General features: G+C 45.1%; 1 protein-coding gene and 1 long non-coding RNA gene across 3 annotated transcripts in view; both read right to left on the bottom strand.

Annotated features, from left to right (window-relative positions):
- Positions 1 to 11921, bottom strand: part of ehd2b (EH-domain containing 2b) — a 42153-nt gene extending 30232 nt beyond the window's left edge. For both annotated transcript variants that reach the window (XM_014215539.3, XM_045724907.2), the window contains exon 1: positions 11244 to 11921. The gene's annotated coding sequence lies outside the window, so the exon portion shown is untranslated. The remainder of the gene's footprint in view (positions 1 to 11243) is intronic.
- A 2965-nt stretch (positions 11922 to 14886) lies between these two features.
- Positions 14887 to 17143, bottom strand: part of LOC145858095 (uncharacterized) — a 2998-nt gene continuing 741 nt past the window's right edge. The window contains exons 1-2 of the long non-coding RNA XR_014378931.1: positions 16762 to 17143; positions 14887 to 16453 (exon numbers count right to left, since the gene is read on the bottom strand). The exon at positions 16762 to 17143 is cut by the window's right edge and continues 741 nt beyond it. This is a non-coding gene — a long non-coding RNA (uncharacterized LOC145858095). The remainder of the gene's footprint in view (positions 16454 to 16761) is intronic.

The raw sequence follows: 17143 nt of genomic DNA, 5'->3' as shown, positions 1-17143 counted from the left end.
GAGTGGAGGCTGTTATAGCAGCAATGTTCCAACATCTAGTGGAAAGCCTTCCCAGAAGAGTGGAGGCTGTTAAAGCAGCAAAGGGGGGGGGGGGGGAACCAACTCCATATTAATGCCCATGATTTTAGAATGAGATGTTTGACAAACAGGTGTCCACATACTTTTGTGGGAGATTTGTACAGGGTAAAAGGGATCTTGAAGAAGGAAGGCTATCACGCCATTTTGCAACAGCTAGCTAGCTGGCTTCACTAGGCCACTTTGTAACTATCACGCCATTCTGCAACAGCTAGCTAGCTGGCTTCACTAGGCCACTTTGTAACTATCACTCCATTCTGCAACAGCTAGCTAGCTGGCTTCACTAGGCCACTTTGTAACTATCACGCCATTCTGCAACAGCTAGCTAGCTGGCTTCACTAGGCCACTTTGTAACTATCACGCCATTCTGCAACAGCTAGCTTGCTGGCTTCACTAGGCCACTTTGTAACTATCACGCCATTCTGCAACAGCTAGCTTGCTGGCTTCACTAGGCCACTTTGTAACTATCACGCCATTTTGCAACAGCTAGCTTGCTGGCTTCACTAGGCCACTTTGTAACTATCACGCCATTCTGCAACAGCTAGCTAGCTGGCTTCACTAGGCCACTTTGTAACTATCACGCCATTCTGCAACAGCTAGCTAGCTGGCTTCACTAGGCCACTTTGTAACTATCACGCCATTCTGCAACAGCTAGCTAGCTGGCTTCACTAGGCCACTTTGTAACTATCACGCCATTCTGCAACAGCTAGCTAGCTGGCTTCACTAGGCCACTTTGTAACTATCACGCCATTCTGCAACAGCTAGCTTGCTGGCTTCACTAGGCCACTTTGTAACTATCACGCCATTCTGCAACAGCTAGCTAGCTGGCTTCACTAGGCCACTTTGTAACTATCACGCCATTCTGCAACAGCTAGCTAGCTGGCTTCACTAGGCCACTTTGTAACTATAACGCCATTCTGCAACAGCTAGCTTGCTGGCTTCACTAGGCCACTTTGTAACTATCACGCCATTCTGCAACAGCTAGCTTGCTGGCTTCACTAGGCCACTTTGTAACTATCACGCCATTCTGCAACAGCTAGCTTGCTGGCTTCACTAGGCCACTTTGTAACTATCACGCCATTCTGCAACAGCTAGCTAGCTGGCTTCACTAGGCCACTTTGTAACTATCACGCCATTCTGCAACAGCTAGCTAGCTGGCTTCACTAGGCCACTTTGCAGGCTATAACTCAACTGACTTACACACTGTTTAGCTAAGTGAATAAAATCTCATCTAACTTCCTATCAGCTAGCTAGCTCGATGTTGTCATTGTAAATTAAAAACTGTCTCCAAATGGTTTTGTAGATAACGGCCATGGAAGAGGGTGGCATTGCAGATCCAGCTGGCAGTGAAGAGAGAGTGTAGACTACTGGACAGGAGTGGAGAGTGTAGACTACTGGACAGGACAGGAGAGTGTAGGTTACTGGACAGGAGAGTGTAGACTACTGGACAGGACAGGAGAGTGTAGGTTACTGGACAGGAGAGTGTAGACTACTGGACAGGACAGGAGAGTCTAGACTACTGGACAGGACAGGAGAGTGTAGACTACTGGACAGGACAGGAGAGTGTAGACTACTGGACAGGAGAGGAGAGTGTAGGTTACTGGACAGGAGAGTGTAGACTACTGGACAGGACAGGAGAGTGTAGACTACTGGACAGGAAAGTGTAGACTACTGGGCAGGAAAGTGTAGACTACTGGACAGGAGAGGAGAGTGTAGACTACTGGACAGGAGTGGAGAGTGTAGACTACTGGACAGGACAGGAGAGTGTAGGTTACTGGACAGGAGAGTGTAGACTACTGGACAGGACAGGAGAGTGTAGGTTACTGGACAGGAGAGTGTAGACTACTGGACAGGACAGGAGAGTCTAGACTACTGGACAGGACAGGAGGGTGTAGACTACTGGACAGGACAGGAGAGTGTAGACTACTGGACAGGAGAGGAGAGTGTAGGTTACTGGACAGGAGAGTGTAGACTACTGGACAGGACAGGAGAGTGTAGACTACTGGACAGGAAAGTGTAGACTACTGGGCAGGAAAGTGTAGACTACTGGACAGGAGAGGAGAGTGTAGACTACTGGACAGGACAGGAGAGTGTAGACTACTGGACAGGACAGGAGAGTGTAGGTTACTGGACAGGAGAGTGTAAACTACTGGACAGGACAGGAGAGTGTAGACTACTGGACAGGAGAGTGTAGACTACTGGACAGGAGAGTGTAGACTACTGGACAGGAGAGGAGAGTGTAGACTACTGGACAGGACAGGAGAGTGTAGACTACTGGACAGGACAGGAGAGTGTAGACTACTGGACAGGAGAGTGTAGACTACTGGACAGGACAGGAGAGTGTAGACTACTGGACAGGACAGGAGAGTGTAGACTACTGGACAGGACAGGAGAGTGTAGACTACTGGACAGGAGAGTGTAGACTACTGGACAGGACAGGAGAGTGTAGACTACTGGACAGGGGAGGAGAGTGTAGACTATTGGACAGGACAGGAGAGTGTAGACTACTGGACAGGACAGGAGAGTGTAGGCTATTGGACAGGACAGGAGAGTGTAGACTACTGGACAGGAGGGGAGAGTGTAGACTACTGGACAGGAGAGTGTAGACTACTGGACAGGAGGGGAGAGTGTAGACTACTGGACAGGAGAGTGTAGACTACTGGACAGGACAGGAGAGTGTAGACTACTGGACAGGAGAGGAGAGTGTAGACTATTGGACAGGACAGGAGAGTGTAGGCTACTGGACAGGACAGGAGAGTGTAGACTACTGGACAGGAGAGTGTAGACTACTGGACAGGAGAGGAGAGTGTAGACTATTGGACAAGACAGGAAAGTGTAGACTACTGGACAGGACAGGAGAGTGTAGACTATTGGACAGGAGAGGAGAGTGTAGACTACTGGACAGGAGAGGAGAGTGTAGACTACTGGACAGGACAGGAGAGTGTAGACTATTGGACAGGAGAGGAGAGTGTAGACTACTGGACAGGACAGGAGAGTGTAGACTACTGGACAGGACAGGAGAGTGTAGACTACTGGACAGGACAGGAGAGTGTAGACTACTGGACAGGAGAGTGTAGACTACTGGACAGGACAGGAGAGTGTAGACTACTGGACAGGACAGGAGAGTGTAGACTACTGGACAGGACAGGAGAGTGTAGACTACTGGACAGGAGAGTGTAGACTACTGGACAGGAGAGTGTAGACTACTGGACAGGAGAGTGTAGACTACTGGACAGGACAGGAGAGTGTAGACTATTGGACAGGAGGGGAGAGTGTAGACTACTGGACAGGAGAGTGTAGACTACTGGACAGGACAGGAGAGTGTAGACTACTGGACAGGACAGGAGAGTGTAGGCTTCTGGACAGGACAGGAGAGTGTAGACTACTGGACAGGAGAGTGTAGACTACTGGACAGGAGAGGAGAGTGTAGACTATTGGACAGGACAGGAGAGTGTAGGCTACTGGACAGGACAGGAGAGTGTAGACTACTGGACAGGAGAGTGTAGACTACTGGACAGGAGAGGAGAGTGTAGACTACTGGACAGGACAGGAGAGTGTAGACTACTGGACAGGACAGGAGAGTGTAGACTACTGGACAGGAGAGTGTAGACTACTGGACAGGACAGGTCATATTGAGGGAGGACATTATGAAAAGATTCTCCAGTCCTTAGAGGGGTAAACTCTGAAGACTGAGAGATAATAACAATCTAGAAAAAAGAAACGCACACCTTTAAAGGCGAGGTGCTGGCTAGCGGAGTAGAACACTAGAAAATGAAGGAAAGCCGCACACTCTAAGAGCTCAGGTGTTTGTAATCATGGCCAAGAGAGATAATAACATAACATGGCCAAGAGAGATAATGAGAGATAATAACATAACATGGCCAAGAGAGATAATGAGAGATAATAACATAACATGGCCAAGAGAGATAATGAGAGATAATAACATAACATGGCCAAGAGAGATAATGAGAGATAATAACATAACATGGCCAAGAGAGATAATGAGAGATAATAACATAACATGGCCAAGAGAGATAATGAGAGATAATAACATAACATGGCCAAGAGAGATAATAACATAACATGGCCAAGAGAGATAATGAGAGATAATAACATAACATGGCCAAGAGAGATAATGAGAGATAATAACATAACATGGCCAAGAGAGATAATGAGAGATAATAACATAACATGGCCAAGAGAGATAATGAGAGATAATAACATAACATGGCCAAGAGAGATAATGAGAGATAATAACATAACATGGCCAAGAGAGATAATGAGAGATAATAACAACATAATATTGTGTCGATTTTGAGAATAATGAAGCCTGTTTCTTTCTGTGGTTTTTTGTCCTCGGATGTGGAAATCTGTTAAAGCCTGTTTGCAGATGAAGAGAGAGGTCCTAATAAACGTCCCAAGAGACTAAGAGTATATCCTATATGCCATGTGTTAAATGTGTAGGCCCACCTATGTTAGCAAATGTTGCATACAAAGACACAGTTAAAACATCACACATAATGTACAAAGCGTACAAAAACATTAAGAACACCTTTCTAATATTGAGTTGCAAGTCCCCTTTTTTCCTCAGAACAGTCTCAATTGGTCGGGGGTTATGGACTCTACAAGGCGTGGAAAGCGTCCCACGGGGATGCTCACCCAGTAGATCAGGGGTCAGCGGAGAAAGATTGCAGTTTTGTTTGTTTGTTCGGCTGAAGTGATGTTTATGTAATAACAGCCTACATGTTACGACTCAATTGTCTAGTGTTGTTTTACATAACGGGTAGCTTATTTGTACAATTTGAGGGTGATGAAGTGTTGATTCTTTGAAGTGAAGTGTTTAAACTTGTTTTAATTGTTAAACTATTATTCAAAATGAACTAGTGTCAATGTTGATAAATCACATTCCTGCAATAAAGAGAGGAAGGGGTTCTGTTTTACTCTCAAATTAACAGTTCTTTTTTTTGTTGTTGTCTAGTTTCAGTTTTATTTGATTGTCACTCTCTCTCAGTAAGTCAACTATGTGAATCCATTTGACAGCTTATCATATGGAATGCAACACCAATGCAGCCATAGACCTACAGTACAATGGCATTGCTGGCATTGCTAGCGTCTGAAGCAGAGAAGAGCTCAACTCACATATTGTTTACATGTTGAGCTCTATGTTCTCAGTGTGAAATGATACCAGTAGATAATGTATATGAGTCAGACCATATACCAGATTTTGTACATACCTTTTTAAATGCTGACGTATCAAATAGTATAGTGCAAATCCAACCCTTGTAATGTTGATACAGTATGAAAATTAGGCTACAGGAGATGAGCGTTAAAAGGTAACATTTTACGAGGTTCATTTTAATTTAAATTTAATTCATTTTGGCAACGTTTCTTGCAAAATAATTGCAGTTGTTCCCATAGATAGACAGTACATTGTTGCTCTATGTATCACTGACCCTGGATAAGCTAGCGACTGGGCTAACACTGCTAACCTTTTAGGTCAATATGTTGTTTTTATTAACATTTGATTTGGTTTATAATAGAAATTGAACTAGCTAGTAGCTAGTTATACCTAGGTAGTTTACAAGGTATGCTGACTTTTCTCAAAAACGAGCCTCATCATGGCTAGCGCCTTGTTCCTCATGGCTAGCGCCTTGTTCCTCATGGCTAGCTCCTTGTTCCTCATAGCTAGCTCCTTGTTCCTCATGGCTAGCTCCTTGTTCCTCATGGCTAGCTCCTTGTTCCTCATGGCTAGCTCCTTGTTCCTCATGGCTAGCTCCTTGTTCCTCATGGCTAGCTCCTTGTTCCTCATGGCTAGCTCCTTGTTCCTCATGGCTAGCTCCTTGTTTCTCATGGCTAGCTCCTTGTTCCTCATGGCTAGCTCCTTGTTCCTCATGGCTAGCTCCTTGTTCCTCATGGCTAGCTCCTTGTTCCTCATGGCTAGCTCCTTGTTCCTCATGCTAGCTCCTTGTTCCTCATGCTAGCTCCTTGTTCCTCATGCTAGCTCCTTGTTCCTCATGGCTAGCGCCTTGTTCCTCATGCTAGCTCCTTGTTCCTCATGGCTAGCTCCTTGTTCCTCATGGCTAGCGCCTTGTTCCTCATGCTAGCTCCTTGTTCATCATGGCTAGCTCCTTGTTCCCCATGTTAGCTCCTTGTTCCTCATGGCTAGCTCCTTGTTCCTCATGGCTAGCTCCTTGTTCCTCATGGCTAGCTCCTTGTTCCTCATGGCTAGCTCCTTGTTCCTCATGGCTAGCTCCTTGTTCCTCATGGCTAGCTCCTTGTTCCTCATGGCTAGCTCCTTGTTCCTCATGGCTAGCTCCTTGTTCCTCATGGCTAGCTCCTTGTTCCTCATGGCTAGCTCCTTGTTCCTCATGGCTAGCTCCTTGTTCCTCATGGCTAGCTCCTTGTTTCTCATGGCTAGCTCCTTGTTCCTCATGGCTAGCTCCTTGTTCCTCATGGCTAGCTCCTTGTTCCTCATGGCTAGCTCCTTGTTCCTCATGGCTAGCTCCTTGTTCCTCATGCTAGCTCCTTGTTCCTCATGCTAGCTCCTTGTTCCTCATGCTAGCTCCTTGTTCCTCATGGCTAGCGCCTTGTTCCTCATGCTAGCTCCTTGTTCCTCATGGCTAGCTCCTTGTTCCTCATGGCTAGCGCCTTGTTCCTCATGCTAGCTCCTTGTTCATCATGGCTAGCTCCTTGTTCCCCATGTTAGCTCCTTGTTCCTCATGGCTAGCTCCTTGTTCCTCATGGCTAGCTCCTTGTTCCTCATGGCTAGCTCCTTGTTCCTCATGGCTAGCTCCTTGTTCCTCATGGCTAGCTCCTTGTTCCTCATGGCTAGCTCCTTGTTCCTCATGGCTAGCTCCTTGTTCCTCATGCTAGCCTTTATCATTTCAGATATTCATATGACCAGCATGTCTCTCTCTCCTCTTACTGCAGCTTTACCTCATCTCAACGTAACAGAAATGCTGTGAAATGTTTTGTCACCAGTACTCGTTTTTGTTGACATGTTTTGTCCTCACCGTTACGTAATAAAACAACAGTAAAAAGTCAGGCTATATACAGTAGAGAGGCTATATACAGTAGAGAGGCTATATACAGTAGAGAGGCTATATACAGTAGAGGCTATATACAGTAGAGAGGCTATATACAGTAGAGAGGCTATATACAGTAGAGAGGCTATATACAGTAGTTAGGCTATATACAGTAGAGAGGCTATATACAGTAGAGAGGCTATATACAGTAGAGAGGCTATATACAGTAGTGAGGCTATATACAGTAGCGAGGCTATATACAGTAGAGAGGCTATATACAGTAGAGAGGCTATATACAGTAGAGAGGCTATATACAGTAGTTAGGCTATATACAGTAGCGAGGCTATATACAGTAGAGAGGCTACATACAGTAGAGAGGCTATATACAGTAGAGAGGCTATATACAGTAGTTAGGCTATATACAGTAGCGAGGCTATATACAGTAGAGAGGCTATATACAGTAGAGAGGCTATATACAGTAGAGTGGCTATATACAGTAGAGAGGTTATATACAGTAGAGAGGTTATATACAGTAGAGAGGCTATATACAGTAGAGTGGCTATATACAGTAGAGAGGCTATATACAGTAGAGTGGCTATATACAGTAGAGAGGTTATATACAGTAGAGTGGCTATATACAGTAGAGAGGCTACATACAGACACCAGTTAGTCAGGCTGATTGAGGTAGTATGTACATGTATGTATGGTTATAGTGACTATGCATATATGATGAACAGAGAGTAGCAGTAGAGTAAAAGAGGGGTTGGCAGGTGGTGGGACATAATGCAGATAGCCCGGTTAGCCAATGTGCGGGGGCACTGGTTGGTCGGCCCAATTGAGGTAGTATGTACATGAATGTATAGTTAAAGAGCATAGCCTTGCTATTGAGAGAGGTGATAATAGGCAGATGTGGCTCTCAAGAGAAGACAGGCTATGTGCAACACTGCCCACAAAATGAGGTGGAAACTGAGCTGCACTTCCCAACCTCCTGCCAAATGTATGACCATATTAGAGACACATATTTCCCTCAGATTACACAGATCCACAAAGAATTCAAACACAAATAACATTTTCACAAACTAGATTTATTTTCCTGCCAGTAATATATTTTAAATGTTATTCTCTTGAATCTTTTTTGTATGTGTAATGTTTACTGTTAATGTTTGTTTTTTCACTACAGTGGGGGAGAAAGGGAGAGAAAGGGAGAGAGAGAGAGAGATTATTTTCATGTCACAAGACTAAATGGGGCAGAAGGGGGTAGAGTCAAAATGGTGACGGAGGAGAGAGGAGTTGGCATCATCACAATATAATCCAAACAGCAGTATTAGACATAGGATATGGAGAAAATGGTTCCTATTGGTTAACTGCTATCTAGCATTAGAGAGAGTGGATTCTCTGGGTTCCTATTGGTTAACTGCTATCTAGCATTAGAGAGAATGGATTCTCTGGGTTCCTATTGGTTAACTGCTATCTAGCATTAGAGAGAGTGGATTCTCTGGGTTCCTATTGGTTAACTGCTATCTAGCATTAGAGAGAATGGATTCTCTGGGTTCCTATTGGTTAACTGCTATCTAGCATTAGAGAGAGTGGATTCTCTGGGTTCCTATTGGTTAACTACTATCTAGCATTAGAGAGAGTGGATTCTCTGGGTTCCTATTGGTTAACTGCTATCTAGCATTAGAGAGAGTGGATTCTCTGGGTTCCTATTGGTTAACTGCTATCTAGCATTAGAGAGAATGGATTCTCTGGGTTCCTATTGGTTAACTGCTATCTAGCATTAGAGAGAGTGGATTCTCTGGGTTCCTATTGGTTAACTGCTATCTAGCATTAGAGAGAGTGGATTCTCTGGGTTCCTATTGGTTAACTGCTATCTAGCATTAGAGAGAGTGGATTCTCTGGGTTCCTATTGGTTAACTACTATCTAGCATTAGAGAGAATGGATTCTCTGGGTTCCTATTGGTTAACTACTATCTAGCATTAGAGAGAGTGGATTCTCTGGGTTCCTATTGGTTAACTACTATCTAGCATTAGAGAGAGTGGATTCTCTGGGTTCCTATTGGTTAACTGCTATCTAGCATTAGAGAGAGTGGATTCTCTGGGTTCCTATTGGTTAACTGCTATCTAGCATTAGAGAGAATGGATTCTCTGGGTTCCTATTGGTTAACTGCTATCTAGCATTAGAGAGAATGGATTCTCTGGGTTCCTACTGGTTAACTGCTATCTAGCATTAGAGAGAGTGGATTCTCTGGGTTCCTATTGGTTAACTACTATCTAGCTCTGGGTTTGGGGTTAGGCTCCTTTATGAAAGCATAACTCAAACTGTTGAAGATCATGGAAAATGCCTTGTGGGTTTGTACACATTGCAACACAGTCACAGTCTGTCCTTGGACTGGAAACAAGCAAGTCACCATTCTATCTAGATTACTGGCAGAGCCAAACAGAATATATAGTGAACATTCTAGAGTACTGGCAGAGCCAAACAGAATCTATAGTGAACATTCTAGAGTACTGGCAGAGCCAAACAGAATCTATAGTGAACATTCTAGAGTACTGGCAGAGCCAAACAGAATCTATAGTGAACATTCTAGAGTACTGGCAGAGCCAAACAGAATCTATATTGAACATTCCAGAGTACTGGCAGAGCCAAACAGAATCTATAGTGAACATTCTAGAGTACTGGCAGAGCCAAACAGAATCTATAGTGAACATTCTAGAGTACTGGCAGAGCCAAACAGAATCTATAGTGAACATTTTAGAGTACTGGCAGAGCCAAACAGAATCTATAGTGAACATTCTAGAGTACTGGCAGAGCCAAACAGAATCTATAGTGAACATTCTAGAGTACTGGCAGAGCCAAACAGAATCTATAGTGAACATTCTAGAGTACTGGCAGAGCCAAACAGAATCTATAGTGAACATTCTAGAGTACTGGCAGAGCCAAACAGAATCTATAGTGAACATTCTAGAGTACTGGCAGAGCCAAACAGAATCTATAGTGAACATTCTAGAGTACTGGCAGAGCCAAACAGAATCTATAGTGAACATTCCAGAGTACTGGCAGAGCCAAACAGAATCTATAGTGAACATTCTAGAGTACTGGCAGAGCCAAACAGAATCTATATTGAACATTCTAGAGTACTGGCAGAGCCAAACAGAATCTATAGTGAACATTTTAGAGTACTGGCAGAGCCAAACAGAATCTATAGTGAACATTTTAGAGTACTGGCAGAGCCAAACAGAATCTATAGTGAACATTCTAGAGTACTGGCAGAGCCAAACAGAATCTATAGTGAACATTCTAGAGTACTGGCAGAGCCAAACAGAATCTATATTGAACATTCTAGAGTACTGGCAGAGCCAAACAGAATCTATAGTGAACATTCTAGAGTACTGGCAGAGCCAAACAGAATCTATATTGAACATTCTAGAGTACTGGCAGAGCCAAACAGAATCTATATTGAACATTCTAGAGTACTGGCAGAGCCAAACAGAATCTATAGTGAACATTCTAGAGTACTGGCAGACCCAAACAGAATCTATAGTGAACATTCTAGAGTACTGGCAGATAGAATATTCTAGAGCAGTGGTTCACAAACTGTGGGGGTGCGCCTCGAGGAGGGGGGGAGGGGGGTGTGGCAAAATGTGTAGAATTGCAGGAAATTAGCTTTAAAAATACACTTAAAAAAGTCTCTATCCCATGACAAAATGTATAGAATTGCAGGAAATGAGCTTTAAACTTGTGAAATGTTCTCTGCCAAACAAATAGGGGTGTGAACAGTTTGTATCATTAATTAACAGTGGCCATAGAGATAGACGTGGCGTACGGGGGGGGGTGGGGGTGGGGGGGCTTATGTCAGAGATGGCGCAGTGGGTTACTGTACAGAGACAGCGTTTGGTAGTTTTAACAGACAGGGGAATGTATCTTGGAGTTCACTATAACAGTAGGAACAGAGTGACCCAAGCTAAACGCATCAGAGCAGACCCTCACCAAAACCTTCCATTTCACTGATTCAAATTATAAAAACTTTCAACTTTTTCCATTCAGTGCCTCACAATTCCCATAAAAGGTCTACGTACGGGAACTTGTTAACACAGTTTAGGAAACATGAGTTTAAAGTCAGAAAACAAAAAAAATAACCTTACCTGGTGAAGATGGGAGAAACGTTCCTAGAATGTTCCTTCAGGTTGTAGTAGAATGAAAGGTTAGAGAGTTGCTGCATGTATGCTGTCAGTAAATACCAGCTACTCAGGAGAGTGCTCTGTCTCTCTACTGTCAGTAAATACCAGCTACTCAGGAGAGTGCTCTGTCTCTCTACTGTCAGTAAATACCAGCTACTCAGGAAGCTGCTCTGTCTCTCTACTGTCAGTAAATACCAGCTACTCAGGAGGGTGCTCTGTCTCTCTACTGTCAGTAAATACCAGCTACTCAGGAGAGTGCTCTGTCTCTCTACTGTCAGTAAATACCAGCTACTCAGGAGAGTGCTCTGTCTCTCTACTGTCAGTAAATACCAGCTACTCAGGAAGGTGCTCTGTCTCTCTACTGTCAGTAAATACCAGCTACTCAGGAGGGTGCTCCTGTGAGGTAAGGGCAACCAGAAGCCTGTCAGTCCGTGGGATGGTTTCTCTCCAGAGTTGAATATGTTTCAGATGAAGGGGTCCTCTCTCTGCTAGCTGGAGGAAGACAGGGACACCTTTCTCTCTCTCTCTCTCTCTTCTCTCTCTCTCTCAATGCACCTCCTCTCCCAACGATGCCAAGCAAAACTCTGGGACTAACCCTGAATCTCTACTGTTTAGAGCTGGGGAAAAAGTTTGGGTGGGGTACTAGCAGGGAAGGTTGAGGAGGGTGGAGAGCACGGTGTGTACGCACGATGGGGGAGTTGAATAAATTATTTGGGTGGAGTCTTTCTTTGATGACAACCCCAATGCAGAGATCTTCAACAGATCTTAAAGAGTCTATAAAATGGAGATTACACATCCTACCAATGGGTTGCATTTTTCAGTTATAGTTTCCCCCCCCCAGTTCTTTTTTTATTTTAATGTAATAAACATTCTCAGAGACCACCCCATGACTTAGTTTAAGTTCCCAGCATTTAGACATTTTCCACTGTCCTACCTTCTCTCCTCCTCTCTCCACTGCTCCTCCTCCTCCTCCTCTCCCCAACTCTCTAAACCTCGCAGGCACACCAACCAATCACCCAGCGCAACGTTTCCACTATCACCGGCGCCACCTGCTGGCTCTCAGCTACATTACATCCTTCTCCCCGTCCAAATCGACACCCCTTCTTTCATCGTTACTCATCCAAATGGTATGGTGGATGCCCTGAATGTTCCCGAATAAGTAGAAATAAGCAAGGCCCAGAGTTTTTCCTGGTCAAATCACATTAGTGAAAAACCCTTTACATCAACAAACGTAAAGGCACTGTGATAAAAGCACTAGAACCAACACAAAAACATCCTGTGGCGTACTGCATTAGCATCGAACAGCCCCCGCGATATGCAACTTTTCAGGGAAGTTAGGAACCAATATACACAGGCAGTTAGGAAAGCGAAGGCTAGCTTTTTCAAACAGAAATTTGCATCCAAAAAGTTCTGGGACACTGTAAAGTCCATGGAGAATAAGAGCACCTCCTCCCAGCTGCCCACTGCTCTGAGGCTAGGAAACACTGTTACCACCGATAAATCCACTATAATTGAGAATTTCAATAAGCATTTTTCTACGGCTGGCCATGCTTTCCACCTGGCTACCCCTACCCCGGTCAACAGCCCTGCACCCCCCACAGCAACTCACCCAAGCCTCCCCCATTTCTCTTTCACCCAAATCCAGATAGCAGATGTTCTGAAAGAGCTGCAAAATCTGGACCCGTACAAATCAGCCGGGCTAGACAATCTGGACCCTCTCTTTTTCTAAAACTATCTGCCGAAATTGTTGCAATCTTATTACTAGCCTGTTCAACCTCTTTCGTGTAGTCTGAGATCCCCAAAGATTGGAAAGCTGCCGCGGTCATCCTTCTCTTCAAAGGGGGAGACACTCTAGACCCAAACTGCTACAGACCTATATCTATCCTACCCTGCCTTTCTAAGGTCTTAGAAAGCCAAGTTAACAAACAGATCACCGACCATTTTGAATCCCACCATACCTTCTCCGCTATGCAATCTGGTTTCCGAGCTGGTCATGGGTGCACCTCAGCCACGCTCAAGGTCCTAAACAATATCATAACCGCCATCAATAAGAGACAATACTGTGCAGCCGTATTCATCGACCCGGCCAAGGCTTTCGACTCTGTCAATCACCACATTCTTATTGGCAGACTCAACAGCCTTGGTTTCTCTAATGACTGCCTCGCCTGGTTCACCAACTACTTCTCAGACAGAGTTCAGTGTGTCAAATCGGAAGGCCTGTTGTCCGGGCCTCTGGTAGTCTCTATGGGGGTACCACAGGGTTCAATTCTCGGGCCGACTCTCTTCTCTGTATACATCAATGATGTCGCTCTTGCTGCTGGTGATTCTCTGATCCACCTCTACGCAGACAACACCATTCTGTATACTTCTGGCCCTTCTTTGGACACTGTGTTAACTAACCTCTAGACGAGCTTCAATGTCATACAACTCTCCTTCCATGGCCTCCAACTGCTCTTAAATACAAGTAAAACTAAATGCATGCTCTTCAACCGATCGCTGCCTGCACCTGTCCGCCCGTCCAGCTACTCTGGACGGTTCTGACTTAGAATATGTGGACAACTACAAATACCTAGGTGTCTGGTTAGACTGTAAACTCTCCTTCCAGACTCACATTAAGGATCTCCAATCCAAAATTAAATCTTGAATAGGTTTCCTATTTCGCAACAAAGCCTCCTTCACTCATGCTGCCAAACATACCATCGTAAAACTGACCATCCTACCGATCCTCGACTTCGGCGATGTCATTTACAAAATAGCCTCCAATACACTACTCAGCAAACTGGATGCAGTCTATCACAGTGCCATCAGTTTTGTCACCAAAACCCCATATACTACCCACCACTGCGACCTGTACGCTCTCGTTGGCTGGCCCTCGCTTCATATTCGTCACCAAACCCACTGGCTCCAGGTCATCTACAAGTCTATCCTAGGTAAAGCCCCGCCCCGCCTTGTCTCAGCTCACTGGTCACGATAACAACACCCACCCGCTTCAGCAGGTATATCTCACTGGTCACCCCCAAAGCCAATTCTTCCATTGGCCGCCTTTCCTTCCAGTTCTCTGCTGCCAATGACAGGAACCAATTGCAAAAATCTCTGAAGCTGGAGACTCATATCTTCCTCACTTGCTTTAAGCACCAGCTGTCAGAGCAGCTCACAGATCACTGCACCTGTACACAGCCCATCTGTAAACAGCCCATCTATCTACCTACCTCATCCCCATACTGTTATCTTGCTCCTTTGCACCCCAGTATCTCTTCTTGCACACACATCTTCTGCACATCTATCACTCAAGTGTTAAATTGCTATATTGTAATTATTTCGCCACTACGGCCTATTTATTGCCTTACCTCCTTTATCTTAACCTCATTTGCACACACTGTATATAGACTTTCTCTATTGTGTTATTGACTGTATGTTTGTTTATTCCATGTGTAACTCTGTGTTGTTGTTTTTGTCGCACTGCTTTGCTTTATCTTGGCCAGGTCGCAGTTGTAAATGAGAACTTGTTCTCAACTAGCCTACCTGGTTAAATAAAGGACTTGTTCTCAACTAGTCTACCTGGTTAAATAAAGGTGAAATAAAATGTGTAAAAAATAAAAATCAACTCTTTTAGAAAAGAAGCAAGGTTTAATTTACAGTTTTACTAAATGTACATTTATTTTTTAAAAAGGTGTCATTATACACAATAAATACAATACAAAATTAATCTGTAATAATATACTTCCAATTCTCTTCAGGTTTTTTTGTACATTATTTTGTTTGTCCATGTTGCTCTCGCTGCGTTTGAGTTTGACATCTCCACTGGGCTTTGAAGAGGGATGACATGGAGGAAGAGAGGGATGACATGGAGGAAGAGAGGGATGACATGGAGGAAGAGAGGGATGACATGGAGGAAGAGAGGGATGACATGGAGGAAGAGAGGGATGACATGGAGGAAGAGAGGGATGACATGGAGGAAGAGAGGGATGACATGGAGGAAGAGAGGGATGGATGGATGAAGAGAGGGATGGATGGATGAACAGTGACATGGAGGGGGGGTGGCCATCTTGTGTGTTGACTGAAATGCATCTAACATATTGAACCAGTCAGAAAGACGACATCTTGCCAGGACAACCAGAGAGACATTCACAACAGAAGAGATGTGTTTTAACATGCAGGCGATTTCATTACCACGTCTTCATTAACACCTCATCAATACAGCAATGGGTTTCATTAGAGACAGAGAGCAGTCACAACAGCCAGTCAGAGAGCAGTCACAACAGTCAGTCACAACAGTCAGAGCAGTCACAACAGTCAGAGAGCAGTCACAACAGTCAGTCACAACAGTCAGAGCAGTCACAACAGTCAGAGAGCAGTCACAACAGTCAGTCACAACAGTCAGAGCAGTCACAACAGTCGGTCACAACAGTCAGTCACAACAGTCAGTCACAACAGTCAGTCACAACAGTCAGAGCAGTCACAACAGTCAGTCACAACAGTCAGTCACAACAGTCAGAGCAGTCACAACAGTCAGAGAGCAGTCACAACAGTCAGTCACAACAGTCAGAGCAGTCACAACAGTCGGTCACAACAGTCAGAGAGCAGTCACAACAGTCGGTCACAACAGTCAGAGAGCAGTCACAACAGTCAGTCACAACAGTCAGTCAGAGAGCAGCCACAACAGTCAGTCAGTCAGAGAGCAGCCACAACAGCCAGTCACAACAGTCAACCAAAACAGTCAACCAACAACAGTCAGTCAGAAAGCAGCAACAACAGTCAGCCACAACAGCCAGAGAGCAGTCACAACAGTCAGTCAGAAAGCAGCAACAACAGTCAGCCACAACAGCCAGAGAGCAGTCACAACAGTCAGTCAGAAAGCAGTCACAACAGCCAGTCAGAAAGCAGCAACAACAGCCAGTCAGAGAGCAGTCACAACAGCCAGTCAGAGAGCAGTCACAACAGTCAACCAAAACAGTCAACCAACAACAGCCAGTCAGAAAGCAGCCACAACAGCCAGTCAGAGAGCAGTCACCTCACTATTAAAACCAGTCAGACACACCAAGAATATTATGATGGACAACAGGAGAAGAGGACAGCTGACCTGGGGGACAACAGGCTGAACCAGACACTCTATTTGTGGTGCTGATAGAAATCCTGATATGGAAAGAGACCTCTCTCTTCCTGGTGTGGGTTACCTAGTAACAGCAGGCTGTAGGGGGGTTCTAAACCAGACCTCTCTCTTCCTGGTGTGGGTTACCTAGTAACAGCAGGCTGTAGGGCGTTCTAAACCAGACCTCTCTCTTCCTGGTGTGGGTTACCTAGTGACAGCAGGCTGTAGGGGGGTTCTAAACCAGACCTCTCTCTTCCTGGTGTGGGTTACCTAGTAACAGCAGGCTGTAGGGCGTTCTAAACCAGACCTCTCTCTTCCTGGTGTGGGTTACCTAGTTACAGCAGGCTGTAGGGGGGTTCTAAACCAGACCTCTCTCTTCCTGGTGTGGGTTACCTAGTAACAGCAGGCTGTAGGGGGGGTTCTAAACCAGACCTCTCTCTTCCTGGTGTGGGTTACCTAGTAACAGCAGGCTGTAGGGGGGTTCTAAACCAGACCTCTCTCTTCCTGGTGTGGGTTACCTAGTAACAGCAGGCTGTAGGGGGGTTCTAAACCAGACCTCTCTCTTCCTGGTGTGGGTTACCTAGTAACAGCAGGCTGTAGGGCGTTCTAAACCAGACCTCTCTCTTCCTGGTGTGGGTTACCTAGTAACAGCAGGCTGTAGGGCGTTCTAAACCAGACCTCTCTCTTCCTGGTGTGGGTTACCTAGTAACAGCAGGCTGTAGGGGGGGTTCTAAACCAGACCTCTCTCTTCCTGGTGTGGGTTACCTAGTAACAG

The sequence above is a fragment of the Salmo salar genome, chromosome 09 (assembly GCF_965601325.2).
Source record: "Salmo salar chromosome 09, fSalSal1, whole genome shotgun sequence".
NCBI lineage: Eukaryota > Metazoa > Chordata > Actinopteri > Salmoniformes > Salmonidae > Salmo > Salmo salar.
The sequence above is the reverse complement of the archived record's forward strand: the minus strand, read 5'-3'. Positions and strand labels throughout refer to the sequence as shown.